The sequence below is a fragment of the Dasypus novemcinctus genome, chromosome 15, assembly GCF_030445035.2.
Source record: "Dasypus novemcinctus isolate mDasNov1 chromosome 15, mDasNov1.1.hap2, whole genome shotgun sequence".
Lineage (NCBI taxonomy): Eukaryota > Metazoa > Chordata > Mammalia > Cingulata > Dasypodidae > Dasypus > Dasypus novemcinctus.
The window spans coordinates 105234853-105262553 of record NC_080687.1 but is presented as its reverse complement, the minus strand read 5'-3'; the positions used below and the strand labels follow the sequence as shown (position 1 = coordinate 105262553).

At 38.6% G+C, this 27701-nt stretch overlaps 1 pseudogene; it reads right to left on the bottom strand.

Moving 5' to 3' along the window:
• Window positions 1-26017: 26017 nt before the first annotated feature.
• On the bottom strand, window positions 26018-27010 carry LOC101440814 (nucleophosmin pseudogene; annotated as a pseudogene).
• Between the last annotated feature and the right edge of the window lie 691 nt (window positions 27011-27701).

Here is a 27701-nt window from a genome sequence, read left to right as displayed (position 1 = left end):
ATGGACCATATGTCCCCTCCCTCCCCTCTACATTTTTGAAACAAGGCACTATGAGAGGAACTCATCATAAAACACCTCTGTGTTTTCGAAGAAGTGTATGGCAAATCCAGAATGAGTTTGAAATGTACTTGAATGATTGACAGACCTTGGAATTATGAAGTATATCCAGAAATAACTAGTGTACATTGATCTCATCAGAGGAAATTAAAGTTCAAGGTATTTTTTTAATTTGTAGAAATCTCTATTTATGACCTGTTGTTTCTGTGACTCGTGAAGATGTATACCTTCCAAACTATGAAAATTTATCCTTATATAGTTTTTTCTTAATACAATTTCATATCTACTAAAATGGTGCCCATGAAAATCAGGAATAAATAAAGGACACTCATTACTATCATTCACATTTGCCCTAACAAATGCACTAAAATAAGAAAATAAAAGGTAGGATTATTTAAAAGAAATATATTAACTGATTTAAGCAGATTATGTTCTTATTTCTGTATCATCCAAATATATAAACCTTTTTATAATCCAACTCTTATAGAAAATACCTAACTATAACTTAGTTAATAACTACATGACCCAAATTACTAGAGATGGTCACAGATACTATGTCAAAATATACATAGTGAGAAGGAAAAAAGGAACTGCTGCGGCAGAGCAGAGCGGGAGAAGCTGCGTTAGGAAGAGGGAGCCTTTGTCCACGAAAATCCCCAGGCAGCGTCCGCGAAGGAGCAGAAGGAAATGGAAGAAGAAGTGACCAGACTAGAGAAACCTGAAAAAGCAAAATTAAAAGCAAAGTGTCCTCATCTGGGGCAATAGCTTGGAGTTTCAGATTTCTTTAAAAAACGATTACCAAAAGGGTAAAAATATGTTGATTCTGGCGAGTACCCCGTGGCTCCAGCAAAAATGAAGAACAAGCAACTTCCTACTGCAGCCCCGAATAGGACGGAGGTCACTGGTGACCATTCCCACGCCACGCAGCTGGCTCAGGAAACCAACCCTGCTTGCCAGCAGGCTGGCTGGCTGAGTGAAAGGGCTGAGCTGCATGACTCCTCTAATTCCCAATATTTCTCCTTAATATGTTCCTTCTTGGCTTTTTTTTTCTTCCTTTCAATCACTGAGTCATTTCATACTGAGGGCTTTGCAGTATGTGCTGCTTTTGTAAGGGAATATACATGTGTAGAGTTTGGATTAGTTTGAAAATGTGCTGATGAAAAGGACGTGTTAGAGGAACATAAAATAATCTACTTGAAAATAATTGTATATACTACCTAACTCCTAATGTAGTGCCTGGCTCCAACAAGTAACAAGGTTTACAAGTTTAATGTTTTGGACTTTCCTCACTTAATTATGGCTCTGTATATTATTCTTATTTAGAATAACCTCTATTGCATTGGTTTCTTTCCAAGTTGGAAGAAAGATCAAGAATTTCAAACACAAACAAGTAGAAGGGACTCTGAAAGTCTTGTATCTCTGTGCTTGAGCTTGAATGGCCTTAAACCTGTTTCAGCTTTTATAATAGACTTTTATTTGGGCAATATTTGCCCATTATGGTGTAACTTATGTGACTCTAGTGCTTAACAGCTGCTATTGAAGCTAGTATTTTTATTCAGTTCTGTAGTGTTAGAACACTTTTTGTTGTTGAAGAAGTGAATAAATGTTCATGTGCATCAATGATGGAAATTCACTTTTATGCCATTTTTGTAAGTATAATCATTTTGCACAACCTCTCACAAACATCTGAATAAATTTCACACTTTAAAAAGTAGATGCTGACTAGAAGCACAGGAGTGCGTATAAAACTCTGTATGTCACTATAGTATGAAGAGTCCACAATCTTGAGCTTGCAGAGCACCAAAATGAAATTTTTGTTCGGCCTGCCATAGGCTTTAGGTCTTTTTCATTTGTTACTAATATGCATGATAGTCAGTTGCCTTGTGCAAATATGTGTTGCTTAGGCATATCTTTTGTCTTATGCAGAATATTTAATTCTGACTTTTATGAAAATTGCAACTCATGTAATTTATATAAACTATTTATTTATTTATTTTTAATTAATTTCTCTCCCCCTCCCCCCCCAGCTGTCTGCTCTCTGTGTCCATTCACTATGTGCTCTTCTGTGACCACTTCTATCCTTATCGGTGGCACCGGGAATCTGTGTTTCTTTTTGTTGTGTCATCTTGTTGTGTCAGCTCTCTGTGTGTGTGGCACCACTCTTGGGCAGGCTGCACTTTCTTTCTCCCTGGGCAGCTCTCCTTATGGGGCACACTCCTTGTGCTTGGGGCTCCTCTATGCAGGGGACGCCCCGGTGTGGCATGACACTCCTTGCGCACATCAGCACTGCCCATGGGCCAGTTCCACATGGGTCAAGGAGGCCTGGGGTTTGAACCATGGACCTCCCATGTGGTAGGCAGATGCCCTATCCATTGAGCCAAGTCTGCTTCCCTATATAAACTTTTTAAATGTAGAAAATTTTATGTCCACAGTCAACATTGGAGATGCTGGAATAAAAGGCTTCAATACTCTGTCCTGTGCTCTTCTCCCCTCCCTTTTTACTTCTGACTCAAATGGAGTTGGTCTGTTGGCTCTATTTAGAAGCATAGATATCTATATTTGTCAGCCAAAGGGGTGCTGATGCAAAATATAAGAATCTGTTGGTTTTTATAAAGGGTGTTTATTTGGGGTAGAAGCTTACTGTTACCAGGTCATAAAGCATAAGTTACTTCCCTCAGCAAAGTCTGTTGTCACATGTTGGGGCAAGATGGCCACCAACTCTGCCAAGAGTTCAGGCTTCTTGGGTTCCTCTCTTCCTGGGGCTCCATTTCTCTCCCAGCTCAGCTGCTGTGCTATCTTCAGAAGGCCAGCTATGGACTATCAGGCAAATGACTCTGTCTCCCTGACTCTTCAGCTGTGTCTAAGGAACCATCTCTATTTCTCTGTGTTCTTCTGCTTTGTATTTGCTTCCCAGGCTCCAGCTTAAAACTCTCAACTCTGTTCTTTGCCATGTCTTTTCTCTTTGAGTTCTCACCCACCAAGAGGTGGTGATTCAATGCCCTACTGATGTGGCCCAATCAAAGTCATAATCATAAATTAATGAATTAAAAGTGATACTTCTGACAGACCAGTTTACAAACATAATCCAATAACTATTTTTGGAATTCATGAACAATGCCAAACTGCTACAGCATCTATGTTCTTACTCTTTAAATTTTCTCTGAATGCTGTATTTTATAACTAATAACCCTGTTTTTCTTATAATTCTTCAGTTAAGTAACTACCCTTAAACCTGTATTATTATTAATATTTAACAATTGTTTAAATAAAATGAACTTTATGATGAAACAAATTATTGAGAAGACTGACCCAGGAACCTATGTCAGGATGAGCTGAATGAAGTATTATGGTGAGCTAAGCGAATTAGGTTTGCCACAATTACAGCAATTTACATGATAAGTGGAGCATATCCATATTAAAATGTTTAAAATTAGATATTTTCTTTTTATAAATATCACTTTAAGAAAAATCTATTTAGTAAGAACTTTAATTGGGGCATATTTGCCACTCTTTGAAGAGCTCTTCCCATAAGCTGTTGTAATGCTATAGCCTGATAGTGAGCATCAGTAAAGTGGGATGATATTATTTTTCTCCTCATCCTTAAATTGCACAGTGACTCCTGTCTTTTGGATCCAGGCATCCTTTCTTGGCTCTGTTTGTATACCAGCTTTCTTAGAACCCAAAATCATAGTAGATGGTACCTTGAACAGAGCACCTGCATTTAAAGGCTGCCTAGCATTTTGAGGAAAGATCAATGATTATCTTCATGCTCTACCACCCTCCCCAAGGCAGATAAATAGAACAAAATAAGTAAGGTACACATTTACAATTTTGAGTGTCAGTAATATGTAAATATGTAAATATATGGGAGCAAGTAGATTATCAAAAATTATTTGTAATCATTGTAGAACCAATTTAAGAATTACAAAATATTTGAAGTTCTATAACATCTAGTCTTTTGTTTTTATGAATATTTGCAATATATCACCTTTAAATTCACACATCCATTAATCTGAAAGATTAATCTGAAAGATAGGAGAGACCATGTTATTCGTGATAGGACTCCTGCTGTAGTTTGGGACAGATGACATAACCTCTGCCTGGGTTTATATTTATAACTTATAATGCTGAGTAACTGCACAAAATAACATATTGATTATCTCTTTATTAAAGATAAAATTTCCTCATTGAATCAACCTACCTTCTGTAAAGTCACTGTGCTCAAAACTCAGGATTTTCCATTGGGAAAGAACTGTCACTAAGGATTCCTAGGTGTAATTGCTTAGCTTCCATTGGAGTAGAGAGGTATTTAATTTTTCTATTTTTTGTTGTTCCTCAAAGCTTAGTTAATTGAAGACATATTTATTGTTTACCATTGCTTGATGAAGATTTTGACTAAATGCTTAATTGCCCATTTCTCTGTGTTGAGAATTGTGGGAAATGATTATTTTAATCATTATCTTATTTATTATTAAGGAATGTTGGAATAAACTGCAACTGTGTTGGAGATAAATAATTTATGAAAACTGGCTAATATCTGAAATAAATGCCTTGTTCATTTCATGTCCCAGTAACTCCTAATTTGATAGTAATTGAGAAATTTCATATTTGAAAGCTACATCTGAATAGAACAATTATTCTTTGCAAGTTTAGATATTAAGGATTGTTTTGATGAATTGGAAGGGACACATTTGTGGTCTCTTTACAAATTCTTCAATACTCTTGTGCTGCTGACATACTTTATTCCTCCTGTGGGGTTACTTTGTTGTTTATTTACTAATTCCCCCAAATGTGCAGTTAGTTCTTCAATTTTTGCTCTTTCTTCTTTTTTGATACATGAATTTATGGCTATAAATTTCCCTCTCAGTACTGCTTTTGCTGCATCCCATGAGTTTTGGTATTTTGTGTTATCATTTTCATTAGTTTCAAGGTAGTTATTTATTTCTTTTGAGATTTCCTCTTTGACCCACTGTTTTTCTAAGAGTGTGCTGTTTAATTTCCATATCTTGGTGTGAAATCTGGCCCTCTGGACCTTGCAGATTTCCAGTTTCACTCCACTGTGGTCAGAGATATTATTTTGTATGATTTCAATCTTTCTGAATTCATTGAGCCTTTCTTTGTGGCCTAGCATATGGTCTATCTTGGAGAATGATCCATGTGCACTTGAGAAGAATGTATATCCTGCTGTATTTGGGTGTAATATTCTGTATATGTCAATTAGGTCCAGGTCCTCTAATATATTGTTCAAAGTATTTCTTTATTGATTCTCTCTTTTGAGATGTTCTGTCCAAAGTTGATAGTGGTATATTAAAGTCTCCTGCTATAATTGTAGAGGCATCTATTCTTTCACTTTTTGTTCCAGTGTTTGCCTCATGTATTTGGAGGCGCCCTTGGTAGGAACATAAATATTTATGATTGTTCATTCTTCTTGAAAGATTATCCCTTTCACTAATATGTAGTGTCCTTCTTTGTCTCTCACAACTGTTTCACATTTAAAGTCTATTTTTTCTGATATTAATATAGCCTCTCCTGCCTTTTTTTGGTTATTGTTTGCTTTTAAGATTGTTTTCCAGCCATTCACTTTCAACCTCCATGAATCCCTGGATCTAAGATGTGTTTCTTGTAGACAGAATGCAGATGGGTCATATTTCCTTATTCAGTCTTCCAGTCTGAATCATTTCACAGGTGAGTTTAATTCATTGGCATTCAGTGTTATTACTTTCAAGGAATTATTTTTTTTTTATTAATTTTTTTATTTTTTATTGACTTTGTAATAATATTACATCAAAAACATATATGCGAGGTCCCATTCAACCCCACCCCCCCCCCTACCCCCCCCCCAACAACACTCGCTCCCATCATCATGACACATCCACCGGACCCGGCAAGCACATCTTTGGGCACCCCTGCACCCCATATACATTGGTTCACATCATGGCCCATACTCTCCTCCACTCCATCATGTAGGCCCTGTGAGGATTCACAATGTCCGGCGACCACCTCCGAAGCACCATCCAGGGCAGCTCCACGTCCCGAAGACGCCCCCACCTCCCATCTCCCCCCGCCTCTCCCCATACCCTTTGTCCATTATGTCCACTTTTCCCAATCCAATGCCACCTCCTCTACGTGGACACTGGATTGGTTGTGTCCATTGCACCCTCATGTCAAGAGGAGGCTCAGACTCCACCTGGATGCTGGATGCAATCCTCCCATTTTCAGTTGTAATCACTCTAGGCTCCATGGTGTGGTGGTTGTCCTTCTTCACCTCCATCTTAGCTGAGTGTGGTAAGTCCAATAAATCAGATTGTAGGTGCTGGAGTCTGTTGAGGAATTATTGATGTTAGCCATATTTTCTTTGGACTTGTGTTTGTCATATTTTGTTTGTTATTTTCCTTCTCTTTTTGTCTTTTTTTTTGCTCTTACACTCTCCTCCAATTAAGCCTCTCCTGTTGTTTTCTTTCTTCCTGCAGAACTCCCTTTAGTATTTCTTGAAGGGCAGGGTTCTTGTTGGCATAGTCTTTTAATTTCTGTTTGTGAATATTTTGAACTCTCTATTATTTTTGAATGCTAGCTTAGCTGGGTAGAGTATTCTTGGTTGGAAATTTTTTCCTTTTAGTACCTTGACTATATCATACAACTGCCTTCTTGCCTACATGTTGTCAGATGAGAAATCAGCACTTAGTCTTATGGAGCATCCCTTGTATGTGATGGTTCTCTTTTCTCTTGCTGCTTTTAGAATTTTCTCTTTGTCTTGAGCATTGGATAATTTGACAAGTATATGTCTTGGGGTAGGCCTGTTGGGATTTATGCTGTTTGGGGTGTGTTGTGCTTCCTGGACATGTACATCCATCTCTCTCAGTAGGTTTGGAATGTTTTGAGCCATTGTTTCCTCCAATACCCCTTCTGTCCCCTTTCCCTTCTCTTCTCCTTCTGACATGCCTTTAATACATATGTTTGTGCATTTTGCATTGTCATTCAGGTCCCTAAGTCCCAGCTGGATTTTTTCTATCTTTTTATCTATCAGTCCTACTATCTGTTTGATTTCAGATGTACTGTCTTCCACGTCACGAATTCTCTCCTCTGCCTCTTCTAATCTGCTGCTATTTACTGAGAGTGTATTTTTGATTTCTTGAACTGTGGTATTCATCACCATCATATGTGTTATCTTTTTGTGTATGTCTGCAATTTCCTCTCCAAGTGTTTTCTTCATATTGTTAATCTCTTCCTTTACTTCATTAAGTTGGTCTCTAATATATGTTTTGAGATCTTTACTTGACCGACATTCTGCTCCTCTTCCTGGTTTTTAGCTTGTTCTTTGGATTCAGCCATGTTTTCCTGGTTATTGGTTTGGTTTGTAGTTTTGTGTTGCAGTCTGGTCATCATTTTATCTTGACAGGTTTAATCAATTCCTTAGCTTCTTTGTGAAGTCTTGGGAATTAATTAGTTGTTTGTGCATAAATGTTATGTCTTCTCTTTGTCACTTTGTTCCTCCTTCTTACTCTATTTTCTTATTGCTGGTAAGTTCACTTTGAAGGAAAATATTAGGGCCAGGGAAAGCAAAATGAGTAAGAAAAGAAAATGTATAAAGTAGTATTGGTAATAAATGTTAACAGAGAAACAATGTGAGATCTAGGACAATGGATATTAGACTCATGTAAGTTGTGTAGAGTCATAGCAGTAAGTAGAGTACCTATAATGAGACAGTCAACTGAATATGGGGAGGAATATAGTATGAATTAAAAGGCCAGTGTTTTCATGAAAGAGGGAAAGAGAAAGGAAATATAATATCAAGAGTGGATAAAAGACAGAAAACAGAACAAAAGTATTAGTAAGACAATTTGGGTCAGACAATTTGGGGGCCAAAGAAAGACAATTTGGGGGCTAAAGAAAGGGAGGTGGAATGTTAGAAAAAGAGTAGATGATGGAGGATAGAAAGATGTGGGGGAAAGGGGATAGTGTAGGTGGCCAAAATCAATACACACAGGAAAGAGGAAATGGAGGATGAGAAAACACAGCAAATGTGAAGTGCTCCCTGCAGCACCTATTATATAAAGAAAATAAAATAAAAAAGAGGAAAAAGAGAGAAAAGAAAAAAAAATAGAAGAGAAAAAGGGGGTGGGCAAAGGAAAGGGGAGATCAAGCAAGAAAAAGAAATAAAAAATGACTAAATAAATAATAAAGAACCTTGGGGGATAAAACAGGAGAAAAATCCAGGAGACAATGCAATATTAGCAACCATGACAAAAACAAACAAACAAAAGAACCAACGTTTCAAGTTAGGACTCCTCTTTGCAGTTAAATAATATGCTTAGGGATCTGACCTTCCTCCTTTCTCCCTTCCTCACTTCTCTCTCTCCCAGGGCAGCAGGAAAGCTGCCTGAGAGGTCTGGTAGGAGATTCAAGTAGGTCCTTGTTGAACCAACTCAACACAGAAGACTATAACTCTTTATTTCCAGTGACAGAGCACCTACACCTCACCAGAAACCCCAAATATGCTTTTGGAAGCTTGGATAGCACCTCCTATAGTCCCTCCCCTTAGGTGTGCTGGGGGGGTCTAAATTGATTTTCTGACTCCACCTTCTCCCAGACCAAGTTTCCTATCCTAGGGCATTTAGGTAAATTGGGCTTTCTCAGCAGATTCACCTCTCCTTTCTTCCCAGGCTCTCCCCAAGTCAGCTGGTACACTCCTCCAAGCTCAAGGAGAGAGAGAGAAAAAACAACAACAACACTAAATGCGGAGGACTAGGGTAATCAAGGGCCTCAGAGGAACCTCAGGGTGCGGTGGATTCAGGGATGGGAAGTCCATGATATTGCAGACTCAAGGTGTGTGAGTCTCTAGAGTGTGTGCCACCAGGGTTTAGGGGACACAGACCAGGGAACCATGCATCCAGTTAACACAGGACCTGGGAACACTGCAGCACAACAAAGCCTTCAGGGTTCACCATGGCTGGGCTGCCAGCTCTAGCAGAAAGGGTCCCGCCCACAACTTCTGACCTCCATGTCAGAAACCCAAAATTTCCACCTCTCATAAGAATCTCTTCTGTCACTGTCTCACCAAATTGACATCCAGATACCTGCCCTGCAAGCCCCCAAAACAGCCTGCTCAGGGTTTGGGAATACCCCAGCATAATAAAAATCCTTTGTGCAAGAGACCCAAAATTCTACCTCTTGCAAGAATCTCCTCTGTCACTGTCCAACCAAATCAACATACAGACACCTCCTACCCTGCAAACACCCAAAACAGTCCAGTCCAGCAGGACTCCAACCCTACTCAGCCACTTCTTTGCAGGAGAGATTATGAGGTGCACTCACTCAGACGCCATCTTGCCCTGCCTCAGTTTGTTGTTTTTTAACTAAGTCCTCCAAGTGTGCATTTAGTTCTTCAACTTTAGCTCTGTCTTCTTTTTTGATGTATGAATTTATGGCTATAATTTTCCCTCTCAGTACTGCTTTTGCTGCATCCCATAAGTTTGGATATGTTGTGTTATCATTTTCATTAGTTTCAAGGTAGTTATTTATTTCTTTTGAGATTTCCTCCTTGACCCACTGTTTTTCTAAGAGTGTATTGTTTAACTTCCAAGTCTTGGTGCCAAATCTGGGTCTCTGGCACTTGTAGATTTCCAGCTTCATTCCCCTGTGGTCAGATAAATTATTTTGTATGATTTCTATCTTTCTGAATTCACTGAGGCTTTCTCTGTGGCCTTCCATGTGGTCTATCTTGGAGAATGATCCACATGCACTTGAGAACAATGTATATCCTGCTATATTTGGGTGTAATGTTCTGTATATGTCAATTAGGTCCAGCTCCTCTAATATATTGTTCAAAGTCTTTGTTTCTTTATTGATTCTTTCTTTTGAGATGTTCTGTCCAAAGTTGATAGTGGTGTACTAAAGTCCCCCACTATAATTGTAGAGGCATGTATTCCTTTACTTGGTTTTTCCAGTGTTTGTCTCACATATTTGGAGGCACCCTTGTTAGGAGCATAAATGTTTATGATTGTTCTTTATTTTTGAAAGAATATCAATTTCACTAATATGTAGTGTCCATCTTTGTCTCTCACAATTGTTTTGCATTTAAAGTCTATTTTGTCTGATATTAATATAGCTACTCCTGCCCTTTTTTGGTTATTTGCTTATAAGATTGCTTTCCAGCCATTCACTTTCAATCTCCTTGAATCCCTGGGTCTAAGATGTGTTTCTTGCAGACAGCATATAGATGGGTCATATTTCCTTATCCAATCTTCGAGTCTGAGTCTCTTGACAGGTGAGTTTAATCCATTGACATTCAGTGTTATTACTTTCAAGGAATTAGTTATATTAGCCATATTTTCTTTGGATTTGTGTTTGTCCTATTCTGTTTGATTTTCTTTTTCTGTTTTTGTCTTTTTACTTGCTCTTACACTCTCCTCCAACTCTCTCTCTCTCTTGTTTTTTTCTTTCTTCCTGCAGAACTCCCTTTAGTATTTCTTGAAGGACAGGATTCTTGTTGGCATACTCTCTTAGTTTCTGTTTATCTGTGAATATTTTGAAGTCTCCATCATTTTTGAGTGCTAACTTTGTTGGATAGAGTATTCTCAGTTGGAAATTTTTTTCTTTTTGTATCTTGACTATGTCATGCCACTGTCTTCTTGTCTCCATGGTTTCAGATGAGAAATCAGCACTTAATCTTATGGAGCCTCCTTTGTATGTAATGGTTCTCTTTTCTCTTGCTGCTTTTAGAATTTTCTCTTTGTGTTGAGCATTGGATAACTTGACAAGTATATATCTTGGGATAGACCTGTTGGGATTTATGCTGTTTGGGGTGCTTTGTGCTTCATGGACATGTTCATTCATCTCCTTCAATAGATTTGGGAAGTTTTCAGCCATTATTTACTCCAACACCCCTTCTGTCCCCTTTCCCTCCTTTTCTTCTTCTAGAATGCCTATAATATGTATGTTTGCATATTTTGCATTGTCATTCGGGTACCTAAACCCTTGCTGGATTTTTTCTATCTTTTTATCGACCAGTTCTACTATTTGTTTGAGTTCAGATGTACTGTCTTGCACATCACTTAATCTCTCCTCTGCTTCTTCGAGGCTGCTGTTATTTGCTGAGTGTGTATTTTTGATTTCTTGAATTTTGCTGTTCATCACAATCATATCTGTTATATTTTTGTGTATGATTGCAATTTCTTCTGTATTCTCTCCAATTGTTTTCTTCATATTCTTAAACTCTTCCTTCACCTCATCAAATTGGTCCCTAATATATATTTTGATATCTTTTTTAAAAAGATTTATTTATTTATTTATTTCTCTTCCCTCCCCCCTCACCGTTGTCTGTTCTCTGTTTCTATTTGCTGCATCTTCTTCTTTGTCCGCTTTTGTTGTTGTCAGCAGCACAGGAATCTGTTTCTTTTTGTTGCGTCATCTTGTTGTGTTAGCTCTCCATGTATGTGGCACCATTCTTTCAGCTCTCCATGTATGTGGCACCATTCCTGGGCAGGCTGCACTTTCTTTCATGCTGGACGGCTCTCCTTACAGGGTGCACTCCTTGCAAGTTGGGCTCCCCTATGTGGAGACACCCCTGCCTGGCACAGCACTCCTTTCACGCATCAACACTGCACATGGGCCAGCTTCACATGGGTCAAGGAGGCCTGGGATTTGAACCACAGACCTCCCATGTGGTAAACAGATGCCCTAACCACTGGGCCAAGTCTGCTTCCCATGTTTTGAGATCTTTAATTACTTGTTTGATGTTCTGCTCCTCTTCCTGGTTTTTAGTTTGTTCATTGGATTGGGGCATGTTTTCCTGATTATTGGTTTGGTTTGTTTTTGTTGTTATTGTCTGGTCATCATTTTATCTTGATAGGTTTAGTCAGCTGCTTAGCTTCTTTGTTTAGTTTTGAGTTTAATTAGTTGTTTTTGTGTGTGTTTTAAGTCTTCTCTTTGTCACTTTATTCTTCTTATATTGCATCCTTGTTGTTGGCTAAGTTCAGTCTGTACTTGTAGGCCACAATTCTCCATTGCAATTATTGAATTGCAATGAATCCACAATAAGATAAGGAAAAGATGCCTGCTGTATGTATAAGTGACATCAAGTCACTCCCAAAGCAAGACTCAAATACCATTAGACAGTGTTCCCCTTTTCATAATAATTTCACAGTACAGGAGATGACAAATGGCAGCATAGCAGCTGATGAACATCACCATAAGGAGGTACAGCTCAGTAGCCACTGAAAAAAGGCACCAGAAAGGCTTTTTTTTTCCCTCAAATACCAGGAAATTAGTTGATGTTGCTCTTAGTCAAGGATTTGAAAATGGTTTCAGATACTGTGAAGATTAGGCTAATTTGTCAACTCAGCAAGGTAATTGTACCCAGTTGTTTGGTCAAGCAAGCCCTGGGATAATGGTAATACAAGGACATTCAAGGACTTTAGTCACCGATGTGTTTATTGCATAGATAGCTGATTACATCTACATCAGTCAGGGAGATTGTCATCAGCAATGAGTGATACTTTATTCAATCAGGTGAATGCCTTTAAAAAGGGGGATTTCAGCATTTGGAGAGAATTTCCCAGCTCATCTTTGGACAGCCAACATCTCCTAGAAACTCATTATGAACCTTCATTGGAGTTTCATCAGAGCCCCTGGTTTGCAGTCTGCCTATGGAACCTGGACTTGTGCCTCCCCACAGTCACATGAGAGACTCTTATAAAATCTCTTACTGTTGGCAGATATCTCCTGTTGATTCTATTTCCCTAGAGAACCCTGAAGAGTATAGATACAATGGCAGAAATGAAGTAATAAACAAATTTTTAAAGAAGGAATACTTTTATTAAGCAAAACTTTAAAACATTTAAAAAATCAAATTAGGTTAGAGAATTGTAAATCAAATGAAGAAAAGTCATAGGAACAATATAAAACTTGAAGATTGATATTGATTTATATGTTGATTTAGTATAGCAGAAATATCCATTCTGTTATGTATAGTTAACAGTAATATTGTAATATTTTTACAGCAATGGGAAAAAAGGTACTGTATCAGTAGTAAGAGTCAATAACAGGGGAGTAGAAAGGGGGATGGGAATTTTTCCTTTGAAGTAAAGAAAGCATTGTGAAATCAACCAAGCTAATGACAGCACAACTCTGTGATGAAGCAGTCACTGAGTGTATCATTTAGCTGGTTTGTAAAAGGCAGGGAACCATCTATAACAGTGAACTCCATGGTGAATGATGTACTATTGTGAACAGTACAATAATGCAGCTGTTCTCTCATGTACTATAACAGATAAAGAATACTAATATATGGTGTTAATAACAGGATGTTTTTGAGAAGAACACACTAAATATAAGCTATGGACTATAGAAAGCAATAATATGATGATCTTTCATCATTTGTAGTAAATATGGCATAACAATGTAAGGCGTTGGTGTGTTGGTAATGGGGTGATGTATGGGGATCCTGTATGATATGTATGTTTTTTTAACCTTCAAATTCTCAAATAAACAAAATAATATAAACATACTAAAACTAAAAGATTGCTATTGATTTACATGTTGTTTCAATATAGAATAAAACATCAATTCCCTAGGCAAGGCAAGATTTAATTACATTATATTAGAATATTATTATCCATTGCAAGGGAAATATATGGGCATAGATATTATTCCATACATAATTCATCTTTAATGGGTTAAAAATGTAAATTTTTAAAATGTATTTAATTAAACAAAACTAAGACATTAGGTAAGAATTGGAACACATATGATAAGAAAGTATAAATATCAACTCTAAAATAAATATTTCTTACAAATGATCAGGAAAACAAACATGACCATATGAAACATAAACATCATCAACATGCATAGGAATGCATGATTCACAGAAGATAAATCCTTTTTTGCTAAAAATCAAATTCAGTGTGCAGGAACATAAAAAGTAAATAACAAGGGACACAATTTATGCATATAACATTAGAAAAAATGAAAGAATCTGTCACTAATTGCTATTACGGATAAGGAAAAAATGGCACTTCTGCACATTTTTGTTATTTGTATGAAGTAAGATCTTTAGTTTAGATTTATTTTATTTCAGCAAGGCAAATACATATAATTCTAGTGCCACTAGTCCTATTACTGGTTATCTATCAGACTGAAGTCACAGTATTTTTAGATGTATATGTGAGTATGTTAATTATAGAGCCCTTCAAATGGCAAAGAAATGCCAAGAAAGTCTCCATAGATTATGAAGTTGAGGTACCAGGGGAGACTAGAGGAATTGTCTGAATTTTGGGGTCTTTCTAAGCAACTAGAAGGAATTTATCTTTAAATGGTGAGACATATCATGTGACAGGTTTAAATGTGTTGGAGATTTGGACCTGAAGAGTATTGGGAATGAAAGAGAAAAAGGAGAAGGAAAGAGAGAAAGAAAAGAAAGAATGAGAGAGCTGGGATCGGGGGTCTGCGAGTAGAGACTCATCAGACAAGTTTATTGTTTACAAGGTGCTCTCTATATACCCCAGTCTACATGACAACAAGCAGGAACACGTAGCCTACATGACAACAAGCAGCAACACATTAACAGAAACATACAGTTTAAAATTGACTCATAATTCTTACTTTCTTGGTATAGCTGTTTTTAAGTTCTCCGTTATATCACATTTTACTTTTTAAGGTTTCTTCTGGAATCCGTGTTGCCTGTAACATGCAAGCTTGTGCTTGGAAACATTTTTATTAGCTATCAGCAATCAGTTAAGATAACTTGAGCAGCATAAATGTAGCTAAGCTCTTATTTAGCAGTTTAGATAGACCATTAACACATATTTTTGGATTACTACTCTGTAAGACTATACTGAGACTTGGCATTCAGGAGTAAACTACAGATTTAAAACTGAAAATTCCTTTTAACACATGGATAAAAATTTTGTACTAATTTTATTATCTTGGTTAAATAGGCCCAATCAGAATTAGCATGGAAACAAAACAGAACACTAATGTTGCCATGTTTTTCTCTTTTTCCAGTGGCTTAACTCTATTATCCCTCACTAGCCCACAGCTACATTGTCTTGTGGACAGCAGGGGTTTTGCAGAGTTGCTGCCAGAATAGTTACCTTATCTTAGTTAACACTTTAACAGAGAGTTTACTTACAAGCCTGATTTCACTAACAAGGACTTTATTTAGTATTTTTGCCTGTTTTAAATCTTTCAATAGCTTAAAAGTTATTGGCTCAGGATGAAACTCGACACCCCCTTGTGGATTATTTGTATCTGGTGGTATCACAGGTAATGTTACTGGGAAAGCAGATAGTAATTGTTTAACATAAGGCAAAGCATCAGCAACATCTGAAAACATTTCTAACTTAGGCTTAGTAACAGAAGGCAATTCAGTAGTTGCAGAGGGTTGTACTGGATACACAGAAGATATTTCTTTAGGACACTTCACTGAGCTTTTATTGATGAAAAGGTTAATACCACAATGAGGGAAAAAACCTGGTGGTTCCCCATTCACCTCAAGCTCCTGTTCTTGTTCCAATTTACTTTCTTTCATTTCACATTTACTTATGGGCTTAGAAAATGTAGTAATTTCATCTTTCCTTCTTCTAAAGCTGCCATTATCTGGTGGCATTTTCCCTGATGACTTCTGGGAAAATGTTACTTACCTAAAAGAAGACTTGAGTCATACTGCTTTTTTTTTTTTTTTTTTTAATTTAAGCAATGACTTTATTTTCTAAGTACAGAGATAAAAACTTAGGCAACCAGGGCAGATGCTGTAGATAATTCATATTTCCAATGGGGGGGGAGGGGAGAACTCGCTTTGTCTTGTAATATCGAGCCAATAGGTGAATTCAGCTCTCAGTCAGAGTCAGATAGAATTTATCATCCTTATCCTTTCTGTTCCTCTCAAGATGCTTCCTAACAGCAACAGCACATCTCTTCTTGTGAGGCCACTGTGCCTCAGTTTCCAACAAAATGCTGGTCAAAGTGGAAGTGTTCTTAAATTATTAGACTCTATGCATATTTTGAAGTTGTAGTCAAGAGAATTTTCCAAAGAGGGTGTGAGAGAAAGAGAGGGCCTGAGGGGGAAAGCCAAAGAACTCATATTTGCAGGTGAGTGGGAGGCCTGGAGAGCCCTTTGATGTGTACATCATACTTCTTCCACACCTACAGGGGAGGAAATGCTGAAGCAGTTTCTGATCACTGCCTTCTGTGCAAAAACCACCCTCTATAATCTTTTTTCAGGTCCATCTGCTTTTAGGGTTTTATCAGAGCACAAACCTTGTAAATACCCAAACCTATCTCCACATAGCTTTCCATAGACAATTTTCTACCCTACTTATTTTCTTTTTTATATAATTTTATTGAAGTATATCATTCATAAATGAATATACATCAGAACAAGTGCATAGAAAAAGTTGTGAACTTACAAAAAAAGCATCCATATCACCATACAGGTCTCCCATACATTTCCCCATCATTCCCTTAGAATTGATATAATATCCTCTTTGTCATTGTTGCAAAAAGATTACAGTATTATGTTAACTATTAACCATAAGTTATATTAGTTGTGATTTTCCCTTATCTCACCATATTCATAAAACTTTGTAAAAGAAGTACATTTTTATATTATATTATTAACCACAATCTTTTTTTAAAAAGATTTATTTATTTCTCTCCCCTTTCCCCCTATCCCAGTTGTCTGCTGTGTCTGTTGTGTCTTCTTTGTCCACTTCTGTTGTTGTCAGCAGCACAGGAATCTGTGTTTCTTTTTGCTGCGTCATCTTGTTGTGTCATCTCTCCATGTGGGCAGCACCATTCTTAGGCAGGCTGCAGTTTCTTTCACTCTGGGTAGCTCTCCTTAGGGGGAGCACTCCTTGTGCTTGGGGGTCCCCTACACAGGGGACACCCCTGCATGGCAGGGCACTCACTGTGCGCATCAGCACTGAATGTGGGCCAGCTCCACATGGATCAAGGAGGCCTGGGGTTTGAACCGTGGACCTCCAATGTGGTAGATGGATGCCCTAACCACTGGGCCAAGTCCATTTCCCTATTAACCACAATCTTCACCCACCTCTGAAATCAGTGTTATACATTCCCTACATTATTCTCTACTTTTCTTTCAAATGATATTTATGTCCACAGACTACCCCTTTCAGTCCTAATCACATTTATAAATCAGCACTGTTAGTGATACTCAATCTGATGTGTTACTGTAAACTTTATTCATGTCCACACTTTTATAATAAACCTTATTAAAAATTTGACATACATTAACCATCAGCTCATTTTCTCAACTCATATTCTAACTGTTAATGACCTATACTCTAGAGTTTATCTCTGTGAGTTCACATATCATATTTAATTACTATTAGTGAGAATACATAGTATTTGCCCTTTTGTGTCTGGCTTATTTCATTCAATATATCCTCAAAGTATATTCATTTTGTCCTATTCACCCAGAGTTCATTTCTACTTACAGCAGAATAGTATTCCATTGCATGCATATACCACATTTTGGCTATCCATTCATTATTTAATGGGCACATGGGCTGGTTCCATATTTTATCAAATGTGAATAATGCTGTTATGAACACTACTGTTCAAATGTTAGTTCACATCCTTACTTTCAGTTCTTATGAATATATTCCTATCAATGGGATCATATAGCAGTTCCTTATTCAACTTCTTCATGTACAGCAAAACTGTCTTCCACAGAAGCTGCATAATTCTATATTCCCACCAACAGTAAAGGAGTGTTGCTATTTTTCCACATCTTCTTCATCATTTGCAGTTTTATTTTTTTAATTATGGACATTCTTTAAGGTGTGAAATGGTATCTCATTGTAGTTTGATCTGCATTTTCCTAATAGCTACTGATGTTGAATATTTTTTTCATGTGCTTTTTGGCAATTTTTATTTCCTCATTGTAAAAATGTCTATTCAAGTATTTTGTCCATTTTTAATGGAAACTCTTTTCTTTTTATCATTGGGTTGTATAATCTATAAAACATGTATATCAAGCCATTGTCAGATATATGGTTTACAGATATTTTCTCCCAGCAAATAGTCTGTGTCTTCACTTTCTTGACAATATCTTTTGAAGAACAAAAATGTTTAATTTTGAGGAGATCCTATTTATCTGTTTGTTTTTTTCTTGTGCTTTGGGTGTAAGGGTTAAGAAACTACTGCCCACCATTTGAAGATATTTCTCTGTATTTTCTTCCAGGAGTTTTATGGTTATAACTTTTATATTTAGGTTCTTGATTTATTTTGAGGTAATTTTTTATAAGGTGTGAGATAGGGGTTCTCTTTCTTTCTTTTGGGTATGGATATCAAGGTCTCCTAGCACCTTTGTTACATATACTGTTCTGGCCCAGCTGGTTGGGCTTTACAGCATTTTCAAAAACCCCTTGACTGTAGATGTAAGTGTTCTATTTCTAAGTTCTCTATTCAGTTCAGTTGGTCATTATGTCTATTTTTATGCTAGCACCATGCTGTTTTTACTACTGTAGCTATGTAAATTGCTTTGAAGTTAGTAAGTGAGAGTCATTCAAATTTTGTTCTTATTGTAAAAGATTTTTTAATTACTATTTGGGTCCCTTTCCAAATAAATTTAATTGGTTTTTCCATTTATGCAAAAAATACTGTTGGGATTTTTATTGGAGTGTGATGAATCTACTTTTTAACCATTCATTCACAATTATTGGAAATATTCTTCATTAGTCTCTGGAAATCCCAACATTTTCTCCTTATACGTCTCAACCTGGAGGCTAGGAAAGTAACCAGATTACTGTCCAACACATGTCCAAATTTTTCCCCAACAGTAACCTGTTTTTTAATTTATTTCATGAAGATATCGTGCTCAACTTTCTGGGTTTTTTTTCTCATCTATCCTTCCAGGAGGCCCTGTCCTGAGATGATCAGGCCCAAATTCCAACTGCTTCCCATTGTCATTACTCTACAAAGAATGACAGAAAAGGAAGGCTGATTTCTGATTCTATGCAAGGATAGCATCTCTGAAGTAATAACATGTATTAACAATTTAAATATATAAATGCAAGTTAAATATTATACCTTTAAATTCTTCTTATTTCACTTATATTTCAGTTCTATTGCTTTGAGACTTTTTTGTGTTAAAATTTTATGTTTTGATGTATTAAATTTTGGGGACATGATTCTAACAACTGTTTGTGTAAATACGAAGTCTGATCAAATTTCTTCATAAAGTGAAGAGTAATGCAGTCACCTGACTGCATTAGTGAGAGTTCTCTAGGGAAACAGAATCAACAAGAGATATCTGTCAATAGTATGCAATTTTATAAGAGACTCTCAGACAGCCATGGGGATCCACGAGCCCAGGTTCCACAGGCAGACTGCAAACAGGGGCTGCAATGAAAGTCCAGTGAAGGTTCTTGATGAGTTCTGGGAGATGCTGGCTGTTCAAAGATGAGCTGGGAAAATCTCTCTCAATGCTGAAATCACTTCCCCTGTTAAGGCATTCAACTGATTGGGTTAAGCATTGCTCATTGCTGATGGCAATCTCCCTGATTGACATAACCATAATCAGCTATCTATGATTTACCACTCCAGTAAAGTCAGTGGTGACTTAAGTCCATAAATGCTCTTGTATTACAGTTAGCCCAGTGCTTGCTTATCCAAACAACTGAGCACAATTACCTGACCGAATTGACACAATAACCTAACCATCACAGTCCACCCCTTGTCAACTCAGCAACAATACACATTACCTTAAGCCATCATTAGTCTCTCACTCTCTCTCTCTCTATATATATATGTTCAATCTTCTGTGTACAACCAGAAATGCATTAATTCCATGCAGAATAAGGTACAAGTTCTTGCATAATATTCACTCTCAATGTTGATATCTTCAAATATTATAGCATGAAATGGATACAAATTGTTTTATGATATAGGAAAAGTTTGCTGAAGAAAACAAAGAACTTCATTTTGTGTACATATACAATCATCTTAATGAAACAAGAAAGAAGGATTCATGACCATTATAGTCCTCATTTCTGTAACTGGTCACATGGTTGAAGTTCATATTTATCACTACCTTCTTCCACTGTGCATTTCATGTTTCCATTACCCTCAGCAAGCACTTCAGCCAGCCATTGTTCTTTGTTCTTGGGGTTACCCAAACTTTCATTCCTGAAGATTCTGGGCCATTGTTAGTCCTTCTTGGATTAGGTTGTTGTGATTTTCTATTGATTTTAATCATAGGACATGGCAGTACTAGGAGATGCCCTAGAGGATCTCCTGTATGCCAGGAAAACTCTTCTTTACCCCCACATGAAGGTGCAGTCCTATTTCCCCTTGATAGTCAGGATCAGTCACCCCAGACAGTACAGTAATTCCCTTCTTTGACTGTTGATTAACAGGCAAGAGGAGCCCAAAGTGGCCAGGTGGCAGTTTTAACTTCCAGTTCAATGGAATCATTGTTGTGTTCCCTGGTGATAGCACTCCTCCTTTTGGGACTAAAACCTGTAGACCAGTTTGAGGTTGCAGGGACAGGAAGCAAAAATCTTCCTAGTGATGGCGGACTTGGCCCAGGGTTAGGGCATCCATCTACCACATGGGAGGTCTGCGGTTCAAACCCCGGCCTCCTTGACCTGTGTGGAGCTGGCCCATGTGCAGTGCTGATGCACGCAAGGAGTGCTATGCCACACAGGGGTGTCCCTGCATAGGGGAGCCCCATGTGCAAGGAGTGCACCCCATAAGGAGAGCTACCCAGCATGAAAGAAAGTGCAGCCTGCCCAGAAATGGTGCTGCACACACAGAGAGCTGACACAACAAGATGATGCAACAAAAAGAAACACAGATTCCCATGCTACTGACAACAAAAGTGGACAAAGAAGACACAGCAAATAGACACAGAGAACAGACAACTGGGGTGGTGGAGGAGGGAAGGGAAGAGAAATAAATAAATAAATCTTAAAAAAAAATTTTTCCTAGTGGGTCACTAGCGGTAATAATGAGTGGTGCCACTCCCTTTTCTACCCCTTGATTCCTGGACCTATGGATCCTGGTTATGGGAGAAATAGCACCAAAGAGTGGATGCTGGTTTAGAGCATACAAAGCTTCCTGGAGAACATTCCACCAGTCCTGCAAGGTTTTGCCACCTAGTTGGTGCCATAATTGAGTATTCAAAATTTCATTCCACAGTTCTATCAATCCAGCTGTTTCAGGTTGATGGGGAACAAGGTAAGACCAGTGAATTCCATGGGCATGTGCCCATTCCCACACATCATTTGCTGTGAAATGTGTTCCTTGATTGGAAGCAGTGCTGTATGAAATTCCATGGTGGTAGATAAGACATTCAGTAAGTCCATAGATGGTAGCATTGAGTGTGGGAAATGCAAACCCATATCCAGGGTATGTGTCTATTCCAGTTAAAACAAATTGCTGCCTCTTCCATGGTGGAAGTGGTCCAATGTAGTCAACCTGCCACCAGGTAGCACGGTGGTCACCTTGAGGAATGGTGCCACATTGGGGGCTGAGTGTGGGTCTCTGCTGCTGGCAGATTGGGCACTTAGCAGTGGCTGTAGCAAGTCAGCCTTGGTAAGGGGATGCCCATTTTCCTGAGCCCATATATAACCTCCATCCCTACCTCCATGACCACTTTGCTCATGAGCCCACTGGGCAATGACAGGAATTCCTGGGGAAAGAGGGTGAATATTAGCCACAGAGTGAGTCACCTTATTCACTTGATTATTAAAATCTTCCTCTGCTGAAGTTACCCTCTGGTGAGCATTCATGTGGGACATAAAAATTTTCATGTTTTTTGCCCACTGAGAAAGGTCATCCCACATACCTCTTTCCCAGACCTCTTTGTGATCAATTTTCCAATCATGTTCCTTCCAATTCCCTGACCATCCAGACAAACCATTGGCAACAGCCCATGAATCAGTGTACAAATGCACTTCTGGCCATTTCTTCTTCCAAGCAAAATGAACAACCAGGTGCACTGCTTGAAGTTCTGCCCAGTGGGAGGATTTGCCCTCACCACTGTCCTTCAGGGATGACCCAGAAAGGGACTGCAGTGCTGCAGCTGTCCACTTTTGGGTGGTACCTGCATATCATGCAGAACTATCTGTAAATCAAGACTGAGTTTTCTCTTCCTCAGTCAACTGATTGTAAGGGACTCCCAAAGAGGCCAAAGCTGTGGGCTGGGAAAGAGGAGGTAACATGGCAAGGTGATGACCATGGGCATTTGGGCTACTTCCTTATGTAACTTACTTGTGCCTTCAGACCTGCTCAAGCTCTATCTTGTATATACCACTTCCACTTTGTTATGGAGTGCTGCTATGCATGCCCAACTTTATGGTTTAGTGGTCAGACCGTACCCAACTCATGATAGGCAACTCAGGTCTCATGGTGACTTGATGTCCCATGGTTAAGTGTTCAGTCTCTACTAAGGCCCAGTAGCAGGCCAAAAGCTGTTTCTCAAAAGGGGAGTAGTTACCTGCAGAGGATGACAGGGCTTTGCTCCAAAATCTTAAGGATCTGTGCTATAATTCTCCTATAGGGGCCTGCCAAAGGTTCCAGACAGCATCCATATTTGACACTGAAACTTCCAGCACCATTGGGTCTGCTGGATCATAAAGCCTGGACCTGACACAGAGCCTCTTCTTGTTCCAGTCCCCAATCAAAACTAGCAGTTTTTCTAGTCACCCAGTAAAGGGACCAGAGTAACACACCCAAATGAGGAATGTGTTGTCTGCAAAATCCAAAGAGTCCAACTAAGTGTTGTGTCTCTTTTTTGGCCATAGTAGGAGCCAGATGCAACAGCTTATCCTTCACTTTAGAAGGGATATCTCAACGTTCCCCACACCACTGCATACCTAGACGTTTCACTGAGGTGGAAGGACCTTCTATTTTAGTTGGATTTATCTCCCATCATCTCTCACACAAGTGCCTTACTAATAAGTCTAGAGCCTCTGCTACTTCTTGCTCACTAGGTCCTATCAGCATGATATCATCAATATAATGGACCAGTGTGATGTCTTGTAAGAGGGAGAGATGATCAAGATCCCTGCAGACCATATTATGAGATAGGGCTGGAGAGTTGATATACCCCTGAGGCAGGACAGTGAAGGTATACAGCTGGCCTTGCTAGCTGAAAACACACTGTTTCTGGTGCACCTTACTAATAGCAATTGAGAAAAAAGAATTTGCCAAATCAACAACTGCATATCAGGTACCTGGGGACATGTTGATTTGCTCAAACAATGATATCACATCTGGGATAGCAGCTGCAATTGGAGTGACCACCTGGTTAGGTTTGATAATTTGTGGTCATCCTCCAAGATCTGTTTTTTTGTATAGGCCAAATAGAGCTGGATGGGGATATGGCGGAAATCACCACCCCTGGATCCTTCAGATCCTTGTTGATGGTACTAATTTCTGCAGTCCCTCCAGGAATCCAGTATAGCTTTTGGTTTACTATTTTGCTAGGTAGTGCCAGTTCTAGTGGCTTCCACTGGCCCTTTCCAACCATAATAGCCCTCACCCTATAAGTTAGGGATCCAGTGTGGGGATTCTGCCTGTTACTGAGTATGACTATTCCACTTATGTGTTCTGGAACTGGGAAAATAACCACAGAATGATTAACACAGACCCACTGGACCAACTGTGAGATGGACCTGAGCTAAAACTCCACTAATTACCTGAATTCCATAAGCCCCTACTCTGAAACATGGACCACAGAGACATTTTGGGTCTCCTGGAATTAATGTCACTTCTGAGCCAGTGTCTAATAATCCCTGATATATCTGATTATTCCCTTTTCCCCCATGTACATTTACTGTGGCTAAAGGCCATAGATCTCCTTGGTGAAAGGTGGGAGGAAAATTAACAGTATAAATTTTGGACAGTTCGACAGGATCCTACCCCAAGGAGACCTGGCCTCCTCCTCATTCAAGGGGCTCTGGGTCTGTAAATTGTCTCATGTCTGGGAATTGATTAAGGGCCCGTGATTCTCTGCATCTGTAATTTGAGTTAGGATTTCATCAACTCAACCTAGAACTCTTCTGTTTATACAGATCCAGAAGAAATTTAGTGGACTGCCATCTATTACACTGCTAGGTATCCCATGATGGTTTAGCCAATGCCATAACACTATGCAACTCTGACTATTCTGAGTACTTTTATGAATCTGCCTTTCATTGTGTGGCAGCCATGCCCACATTGACTTTGTCGATTAACTGCCAATACTTGACTTTTACCAGACTGACATCCAATCATCCCCATAATGTTTAAGGATTCTAATTCCATCACAGGCCTCTCTACAGTAATATCTGTACTACAGAGAAGAGCAACCACAGAGCTCATCAGGGAAGATGGAGTTAGTCTTACAAATTTATTCCTCACAGTCCTGGTCAAAGGTGTGTTTTATGTACATTCCTGTGGTGGGTGGGCAGCTCTCAAATGGTAAATCCATTCTAGCATTCCAATCTTCTTAAGCCTTTGAATTCCCTCTTTTATCATTTACCAGTGCAAATTGGGCATCTCAACCTCAGACAAGCTAGGCCATCTTTTGGCCCATGTTTCAATCAGCCACCTGAACAAACTGTTAGAGCTCTTTCCAAACCCTTGACCTATGGTATTGAATCCAGAATTTCTGCTTAGTGGACCATATCAATAAATTCAGCCTGATCCATCTTTATATTCTACTTCCTGAAGGATCACACTTTGCATTTCACCTTTGGAGGCTTGTTATGATTTTAGTCTAGTAATAGTTCTTGAAGATAAGAGAGGTGGTGGGGGTGGGTATGGAGAAGGATTAGAAATGCCTTGCAAGCTACTGAACTCAGGGCATTCCTTTGTTCTGGTGAGATATAATTAATCTCTTTAGGCAGGGGTTAGGGGGCAGTTTCCTCAGGGCAGACTGGAGGCTTGGCAGTGCATGCTGGAGTTTGGCTGCTATGTGCCTCAGGGCTGAGAGGAGGTCCAGACTCACTGGGGCATGCCAGAGGCTGGGCAGGGCAGACTTCAATTTGGCAGGTATCCACCCCAGGGCTGGAAATTGTTTCAGATTCCCTTGCCTGGGGTTGGCTGGAGGCTGGATGATACAAAGTTGACAAGGCGTGGTCTCTGCAGAGCAGGCCATGGCAGGCTTATCCTGGTAAAGCCTCAGTAGAATTCAGGGTTCCAATATCTCCATCAATATTATCATCATCCCCTATGTCTCCACTCCAACTCTCTGGATTCCACTCTTTTCCAATCAATGCCTTCACTTTAACTACAGAAACCCTGTGGGGTTGAGATTTTAGTTTCCTTTGTACCTCTGCTACTCATAAAATGAGAGTCTGAGTTTGGCTCTCAGATATTTCTAGCCTGTGGCTATAGGAGTTGAGGTTTTCTTTCAGAGCACACAGAAACCTTCACATCATTCATTTGGTGTTTAAGTTTCAGATTTGAAGACATTAATGCATCTCTTTCTTTTGTAACAGTAGCCAGAGTATCTAGGAGGAGCCAGCCAAAATCATTATACTGTTTGACTCCACAAAACTCTGTTAAGGTGTTGAAAACTCTCACCCAAACTCTCTTATAAGCATAGAAGTAGGGGAATTCTCTGTGGAGAATGATTTGGTTGTGGGTGTGGGCTTTGTTCAGAAGTCCAGGTTGGTGAACAGACAGGAGGTGCTCATTGATCCTCAGCAGGACAAAAGGTAGCCAGAGCCAGAGGAATTCCTTGATAGCATTTGGTACCGTGTTGCTCTGATTGTTAGATAGCCAAATGTTCCCCAGGTGCATTTATTTATTTATTTTTGACAGAATCTTGTTTGAATGCCTAAAAATCATGAGATTATATTGCACAGAGGCTTCCCCAAAGAATCGCATAAGTCTATTCTGTATAAAGCATAAGAATTCTTGATTAATAGTAATTAACTAATGATAATCAGCAGTTTTTGATTGCCCATTGTAAGAACATGCATTCTTTTTTTTTTTTTTTTTTTTAACAAACTGTTGAAACTATTTTCTTAAAGAGACTTCCTCCACTGCCAGAGATCTTGAATAGCCTCCTGGTCAGTCATCCGGAAGCAGTTCTTCACATAATTGATGAATTTGGCTTCCACTTTGGGAAGAGAACCACCTTTTTCTATACTTGCTTGCATTTTTGCTTTAATGTCTTCTACAGAACTAGGTCCTTTCGGTGTTTTAGGAGTTTTTTCCTGTTTTTTGAAGGATTCTTGACCTTTTGATTTTGGTGTTGATGGTTTTGAGTCTTTTCCATTCTGGTTTGATTTTTGTGCATTTTTGGCTGGAGTTTCTCTGACAGATTTCTTCACTGGAGCTTTTTCTTCCATTTCCTCATAATCAAAATCATCATCATCATCTTCTTCATCATCATCTTCATCATCGTCGTCATCATCTTCATCAGCAAGTTTTACCTTTTTCTGTGGAACCTTGCTACCACTTCCAGGGGCAGATCGCTTTCTAGATATGCTTAAAAGTTTCACATCATCCTCCTCTTCATCTTCTGACTCTGCATCTTCCTCTACAGCTACTAAGTGCTGTCCACTAATATGCACAGGCCCAGAACCGCACTTCAACCGTAAGACAACAGGTGGCGTTATTTCAAAGCCTCCAAGGGAGACCGTTGGCTGTACAGACATTTTCAAAGTTGCCAGTGTTACTTTAATTGGACTGCCTTCATAATTCATTGCCTCTGCTTCAACAATGTGCAATTCATCCTTTGCACCAGCTCCTAAACTGACCGTTCTTAAAGATAACTGGTGTTCATTTTCATCATTATCCACCTTAAAGTGATAATCTTTGTCAGCCTTTAGTTCACAACTGAAAAGATAGTTCTGGGGCTTCAGGGGGCTCATGTCCATGTCCATCGAATCTTCCATGGAGTGGTGGCACGCACTTAGGTGGGAGAAAAGGCGGACGGAGATAGGTAACCACTGGCCAAAGAACAGCCGCGCAGGACGGAATCGCACGAAGGAAGAACATGCATTCTTGATGCAATCCTTGCAACAACCCTGTTAATGCCTCTTTGAAAAACCTAGCAAAACATGGTTATTGTCACCTGATGTACCATAGAAAAATTATAGGCTGAGCAATAAAGTAAAATCTAAAATCAAATTTGAATATCATACTGAGTCTTGAAATACTTTTTTTAAGGAAATTATTTGGTAGATAGAATAAAAAATATGACAGCAAACAGTTGAGGCTATAGCCAGTTTCTCACTTGTTCAGTGATATACCTATGTATGGGATATGAGATAAATCATAATTATACTTATTATGGTGTCACTTTTTATTTAAAAAGATGGAATTTTTTGTTTTATTAATTCACTGTAAAAAGAAAGATTTCATTGAGAAACATTTTTCAGGATTCAGGAAAATACTGATTTTCTTTAAGACTTCTGCAAAAATATCCATAATCATTATGATCTCAATATACATATGCACACTTTTGTATATAAAATTTATAAAAGGTATAAAAGAATGTTAATTGTGTAAAGAATTAATAATATAATCAAAATTACAAGGAAAAAATTGACAGATTTAATTACATAATTCTTAGAATTATGTTAAGTAAAAATAAGAAAACTAAAGGGCCAACTAAAGATGGACAGTTTTTATGTAAAGTATATGTTTGCATCTATATGTTTTAAAAGCACATTCATGAT